Raw genomic sequence first — 5,663 nt, forward strand, 5'->3', positions numbered from 1 at the left:
CTGTTTAGATGCTGTTAGATGATTTTAGATGAATTTTTTTACAACTGTTAAAATTACTATAAATTATTAAAAAAAACTTTTTTTCCTAAGACTTGCCATTGTAATGACACCAGACTAAATGCTTTGCACATCTGTTACTATCTTAGGCAACCATTGCTTGACATCGCTGGCCCGTTTCAGCACGAAACAAAGTGTGTTCATGCCAGGTTTTAATCCTAGAGCTTCTTACGTACCTGTACGTATAGCAGGCAAACACGTTACCCATTGCTCCATTACGAGCAACCCTTGTTTTTTATAAAACTCACTTGTTTTTCGGAAAATTCGGATTTTGGGATTAAATCAAAGCTTCCGTTTTTCAGGCTAAGCCTGACCACAACGAACCTCACACCGATACATTTTGCTTGCAAGTTGTGTTAACTAGAATAAAGGTTGACATACACTTCTACTTACAGAAGGCAAGTTGTTTTTTGACTATAAAACTGAGTATGAATATCCTATATTTAAGTTTGAGTCACCTCTTTGGAATGGTTACAACCTATCAAAAATAATACTTCTTCGCAGCGGGCATTCAGATGATAGAGAAGTTTTAAATGGATGAATCTGTCAAACTAGTCTGGTCAATTTTATAAGCTGCTTGTTCTTTTTAATAATCATCTGATACTTGGCCATATTTTTCTGTTCTTATTCGTTAGTATTTTTCAAAATAATAACAATTATTTGAAAGCAAAAAGAGCTTAACAAAAGAACACTCTAACGAACTTATTTTATTGACGAATCCAATGCTAAGAGCAAAATGTAATCATAATGAGAAATAATCGTTATTGTAACTAGTGTAACTTAATTAAAATGAGATTTATAAAAAATCACTTACTGTAATGCAACAATATTTCGTTTGTATCTGTTGTATCAGAAATAGTAACAGTACTTCGATATGTTACTATTTCTGACACGGATGATGCTATGCTATAATATATAAAGCTTCTTATTGACTCTTTAGTTAATTTTATTTTATTTTTGTTTGACTAGCAATCCGCTATCGGTTTATTATTGTTATAACCCGATAATTTGCCTAAAATTATATGAATAAATAATTTCTCGTATTTTATTTATTTAGCCGCTCCAGAATTCGGTTCCAATAAATGGAATTTGTTCATTGTTCCACTTTAAGCGTATAAAAATCTTTGTAAATAAATATTTATCTGGTCTTGAATTATAAATTGCGAATATCCGATACCCATTTTCAGCATATTGAGATTTCTACTTGATCATGAAAACAATTTTATGAGCTGGCAATTATATGGCATTTATGGCTATTATATAATATCAACTATAATAAGTAACACGTTTCGCCACATTTATTCTAAAATTTATTGCAATTTATACCATAGGAACACACATTGGCTGAGCACAGTTTCATTCGATTAGCTACGTGAGCAATATTTTTACTACTAAGACATAATATGAATCACTTTTTTCCATACATTTTGCATTCTCTGACATACAAGCGTACGCGGAAGGCACGCAAAGCTGCCGTAATGGACTATATTATGGATATGCCTGTACAGGACTGATAAAAATATAAAATGCATCGATTAAAAAGAACAACGCAAAACTAAATTAAAATGCGAAGTAAATAATCTTCCCATACTTACTGTGAGATAAAGAAGAACTAAAACAGACACTATGTGACTAGACATCGATTACCATTGCTCGAACGTTTCGCCTAATGACGTACAATATTAAAGGCGTTTTTTAAGCCAAAATGTCCGCGTCATACCATGAGAGCTTTTCCAGACAAAAACCCATCTATCACCCTGTTTCTTAAGGTCCCAAAGTTCTTCTATTTCGCCATCGTCCGGTAAAGTTACTTTGCAAACGTACCGGCCAATGTCAGAATCGCTTAAATTGCGTATGCTTAGGGTTCCACGTTTAGGCATAGCACGCACAGCTCGGCGCTCTATCCGGTCGTTACCGAAAAAAGTCCATCGAGCCTGCAAATATAACGTTCATCATTATTGTTGTTTATCTCTCTTCGTTTGCATAGCAAACTATCGGTAGGTATATGTGTGGGTATATGGTGTATTAGAATATAAATAGTTCATACAAGAAGATCTATATTTTTCTGGCAATATGCAAAACGAGCCAGGTCATTTGTCGAAAAATAATGATACACACTCACAGCACCGTAGATAGTATGGACATTATAATGAGGCCCTGTACAGTCTTTCCAATGCGCGTTGTTTTTCAAACTGCATCAGTGCGTTCTGATAAAATTGTACGCTCGCACACGGCCAGTACCAAAGGTTGTTGCATGCTGGCTCATAAACAAGCTATACTACCTGAGGATGTATTTCCAATTTTTCTAGGGGGCAGGGAAGTTCAGGGGCCGCGCGATGTGCAGCTTGTCTTGTGGTGCACATCAAAGGTCGAGGTCGTCCGTCTATTGTCGACTGTGTGTTGGACACGGCCAAAGACACTGTGCCATTTGATAAATGAACGATGCTTTTGATAAGGGCAACGTCAGCTTCTCCGTGAGCTGTGGAACAGCGTATTATGTACCATTCACTGGTTACGGGGGCACTTGTGACCAAAATGACGGTGATAATGTGCAGAAAGACGTCTACCATAAAAGGTTTCAAGCCCAGTCGCTTCATTATCTCAATTGCTGGCCGGCAGATTATGTAAAAAACACTGCTAAACTTATTTAACGGCAATATGAAGCACTGGAATTTGCTTCACAGTTTCCCAGCTTTACAATAGCTCTGAATGATAATAGCTGATGACCCGAATTGCTCTAATTCGAACTGAGAAGCCTTCCGACTCGTTTGTTTCTAGTCACGGTGCCTGTAAACGCTAAATGTTAATGCACTTTATAATATGCGCGTAAGCTACGAGAAAGGGAAAGGCAGAACAGGTGCTTTAACGGTATTTTTTGGCAGCGAGGGTCAACCGCTATTAACATCTATAGCCAACATGCCGCATGTTTACTAACTTATAAAGCATAGCGCCTTGTTTCAAGTGTATAAGTAAAATTATGTAAATCTATTAAATGATTACGATTACCTTTTAACATCCACCATTATGACAATCACCTTAAAAAAGAAACAACAGTTCTCTACGTTATATTAGTGTTCCTAGTAGCTCAGTCGAACGTGCTTGAGGCCACTGTTTGTGCCTTCTAATACTTTTAAATACCTTCTTCTTTTTTACAGATTCAGCGTAATTGAGAGATTGTGAACGTATTTTTCTCAATTTATCTAGGTTTTGTTTTATTACCTTCAGTGGGGTTAGAGATTATGTGGCTTCTGACGCACTAAGAACACTTCATGAAAACTTTTCGTTGATATCTTTGCTCGCTTCCTTGTTTGAGGTTCGTGATTTCTTTTCAGCATTCATAATAAAAGGGCTAAAAGTAAAATTGCGTCCCTTCGCAGAAAGTAGCTTGTAGGGTTTTACTTTTTTTTTTTTTTGTTTGAACCTGCTGGCGATTTTGTGGTGATTCTGTGCGTAAGCACCCGACACGGACGTCGTTTTCGAAATATAAGTGCTTCGACGCAAATCAAGCTGTTGTTAAAAAATGTTTCCTATATTATGTGATAATGCCTACACTGTATAATTGATAGTAGTTATTGTCTTTTTTAAAGCAACAATTAGCAATACATGTCTGCTAGGGGAGCAGTAGATCGAACAGTGTGTTTGCCCCCTAAGAAAATATTCAGTTTGAAATGAGACATAGACAAATTGACTGTGAAATTGAATCTTTTTACAGGTTTAGTTCTTCTATTTTCAGTCAGAATATGCGTCATTATTATCTATGAGCTTTTGCCATTTATATGACAACCTATTTATTTCACTGCTGCAGAAGTCTGAGAGTGTGAGGATTTATAAATTATATCCCAGACTTCCGCAGTCTCGAAAGGCAATTTTCGTCGTTATGTTCGGATTCAACTAATTTTCTTATGAAGAAGTTGTTTCAATTCTGACATAACTGGGAACGTTATACGGCGAATTGATGGACGATTGAAAGTCCTAACTGTAACTCTTACGTTATCGATAGCGTGATTTTTGCACTGTAAGTTCGCGAAATAGGTTTAATTAGTTTTGTGTTGGCTTATCTTGCCCGCTTGATGCGGAGTTTTGTTATAATTTCGTCTAGTTATTGATAGTACAGTTTAGCCATAATCGAAGAACTGAGACTCGTGAAACTGTAACCGATAACATCTATGTTAGATTATCAAACAGACATATGATAACTTTATGCAGCTGTACAACTGCATTAAAAGTATGCCATACCCGTTCAGTTACATCCACTATCTGATCTTCTGCCATGATAGTAGAAAATCAATCTTTCATCATAAGTCAGAGCTCGGTGCAAAGGGTTAGTGTTGTAACGTCAAAGCATGAAGAAGCAAGTGTCTCTACACTGTGATTTTCATTATAATTATACGACATCATTTGCGAATTCCTTCACTTTCTTGGTATGATTGAAGGGTACAAGTACTCTGTTTGTACGTACATTAGATCCGAGCGTTGACACCCGCGCGCTTTGACATGTATTATTCGCAAGGAATCATTTGCAATATTGCTTCCCAAGTTCAAAATGCCTCCCGCAGTTCACAGTGCTTTGAGTATTAGAATTTTAACCGAACAGAAGTTTTATCGGCCAGCTGTCTTCATTATTGTAGTTTCCAGCATGAAACCCAAATCTTTCGATTTTCCAAAGCTCAGCACAAGTGGCCCACTAAAAGTCGGAATGACTATATCACAGTAAAACGTCTTGAGGAAACGGAAGAGTACAGGTGTATTTCCTACATAACAGACAATGCAACAAGACCTCATCCCTTAATAAAATCGCGCTGTTTTGAAGTATGAGATTAATGTTCTTCGTTTCTTTCACTAATCGACCTAATAAGTGGAATGAGCCAGTAAAACGAACAAAATAATTATGGTAATTACCGAGTTCATTTATCGTCACTTCCGTTTCAGGATTAGCGAAACACACAATCTGTCTAGGGATTCTATTTATCTTATTTAGAATTACAGAGCTAGCTTGTGCATAAATAGCGGCGGTCTCTTTTCTATGCGTTTTTCACGTGCCTCTTGTACAAATCCGTATGTGAAAACGCCCTCTCTCTTTCGCGTATACGTTCTGAAATTTAATTATGCAATAAACGGAATGGTAACTTTTGTTCAGGTTGTAAAGTTGAACATTTACGCAGGTTCTACACATTACTACTTTATTTTACGTTTCGTCAAGGTCTGTGCAGTGTCCGGTGTAAACTGTATGTCGGAGAGGGCTGCTCAGAGACGGTTTGCGAAAGTTAATAATGGTATCGGGTAACTAAAAAGGATACCTTGTCCGGCTCGGTTATTTAGAAAAATCAGGACTGATTGAAGGCACTTCTCAATGAAGACGGCTGGCAAACAACTTGTCGAGCCCGAAAGATAGACTGAAGTGACTACCGTCAGCCATTTTGGTTCTAAGGTATTTATAAAAAAAAAAAAGTAGGGATCCTAAGTGATAAACATTATGTAAAATAAATTATGTGCATGTAGTGGAAATAATTAATGAAGATCGTTAATGCTATTTTTTTATATAACTAAAAAAAGCATGTTTTATGTTAATAATAGAGAATATAAAATTAATTAAATTAAAGTACACC

The 5,663-nt window shown here is 36.4% G+C and overlaps 1 long non-coding RNA gene across 1 annotated transcript; it reads right to left on the bottom strand.

Annotated features, from left to right (window-relative positions):
- Positions 1-1,344: 1,344 nt before the first annotated feature.
- LOC111263059 (uncharacterized) lies at positions 1,345-4,804 on the bottom strand. The gene is made up of 4 exons (XR_002682001.2): positions 4,517-4,804; positions 3,064-3,092; positions 2,340-2,844; positions 1,345-1,991 (listed from the first exon to the last, which is right to left on the bottom strand). It is a non-coding gene; the product is annotated as an uncharacterized LOC111263059 (long non-coding RNA).
- Between the last annotated feature and the right edge of the window lie 859 nt (positions 4,805-5,663).

Source organism: Varroa jacobsoni, unplaced genomic scaffold (assembly GCF_002532875.2).
Source record: "Varroa jacobsoni isolate VJ856 unplaced genomic scaffold, vjacob_1.0 scaffold_728, whole genome shotgun sequence".
In the NCBI taxonomy this organism is placed as follows: Eukaryota; Metazoa; Arthropoda; class Arachnida; order Mesostigmata; family Varroidae; genus Varroa; species Varroa jacobsoni.